This window comes from Grammomys surdaster, unplaced genomic scaffold, assembly GCF_004785775.1.
Source record: "Grammomys surdaster isolate TR1022 unplaced genomic scaffold, NIH_TR_1.0 265, whole genome shotgun sequence".
NCBI lineage: Eukaryota > Metazoa > Chordata > Mammalia > Rodentia > Muridae > Grammomys > Grammomys surdaster.
The window spans coordinates 593418-595080 of NW_021604706.1; positions in this window are offsets into that span (position 1 = coordinate 593418).

The window sequence follows — 1663 nt, forward strand, 5'->3', positions numbered from 1 at the left end:
TTTGCTTCTGAGGAATGGCTTGCAGTGGCTGTGGTGTCTCTCAGGACAGATCTTGTTCACGTAAGTATAGGCATGTTTTCAAAAGAAGCTTTAATCTGCAAAAATGTTTTGAGTCTTTTGTTTTGTGTGATTTGATAAAGCAAGCCACATGGCCACCTTGAATTCAACAGATTAGGGGAGGCAGCCAAGAGTCAATGGGGATGTCCTTAGCTGTGACTCACAGCATTGGGGATATGGAGCCTGGGGAGGCTCCCTCCTATGGCTAGGCAGGAACCTCAGTGGAGTGATAGGGATACCAACCCACCCACAAAACTTTTAACCCAAAATATTTCCTGTGTACAAGAAATGCAGGGATTGGGGATGGAGCAGAGACTGTGGGAATGGTCAACCAATAATCAGCCCAACTTGAGACTCATCCCAAGGTCAAGCACCAATCCCTGACACTATTAATGATAGTCTACCATGCTTTCAGACAGGAGCCTAGCATGGCTGTCTTCTGAGAACCCTGGCCCACCAACTTACTCAGACAGAGACATATACCCTCAGCCAAACTGTGGACGGAGTTTGGGGACTTCTATAGAAGAGAAGGAAGGATTTCAGCCCCCAAGGAACTCCACAGGAAGGCTAACAGAATCAACTAATCTGGACTCTTAAGGCTCTCAGAGACTGAAGCACCACCCAAAGAGAATACATGAGTTGGACCTAGGGCTCCCTGCACATATGTAGCTAACGTGCAGCTTGGTCTTCATGTAGGTCCTGAACAACTGATCCCAAAAGCTGTTGCCTGTAGGTGGGATATGTTCTTCTAGCTGGGCTGCCTTGTCTGGCCTCAGTGGGAGAGGATGAGTCTATCCTCACAGAGACTTGATGTGCTGGGATAGGGGAACACCCAGAGGACCCCACCCACTCAGAGAAGAATGGGAGGAAGGATGGGTGATTAGGAGAGAGGGTGACAGGGAGGGGGGCAGTGAGTGAGATATAAGTGAATAAGTAAAAAAAAAATTAATAAAAAATTAGATCCTAGTCCTGAAGCAATAATTTACAGCACAATGTTCAGCATGTATATGATGAAAGAGAGGAAATTTGCATTCATCTTTTAAGTGATATACTATGCTGTTACCTCACTAGAAAATTCTCATTATAGGAATCAAAAATAAACAACATCTAGTATTACCTTTAAACAAGACTGTAATGCCACTGTGGGGTTTGTTGTTTATTCCCTTGGGAAAACATTTTCATTTATTTTATTCTTTTCAAAAATGATTTATTTATTTTTACTTTATGTGCATTGGCATTTTGCCTGTATGTATGTCTGTGTGAGGGTGCAGACAATTGTAAACTGCAGTGGGTACTGAGAACTGAACCTGGGTCCTCTGGAAGAGCAGCCAGTTCTCTTAATCACTGAGCCATCTCTCCAACCCCCTAATTTTATTCATTTATCTTAATAATAAATAGTTTCTCTCTACAGAGATCTGGCTGTCCTGGAACTCATTATGTAGACTAAGCTCCCATTGAACTCAGAGATCTGGTTCCTTTACCTCCTAAGTACTGGAATTAGAAGTGTATGTCACCATGTCTGTCCAAGCTTTGCTATTTTAATGAGGTCTGCATCAAATATAAGAAGAGCAAGCAGTTCATATACAGGCAAAACAGCCTGATAAAA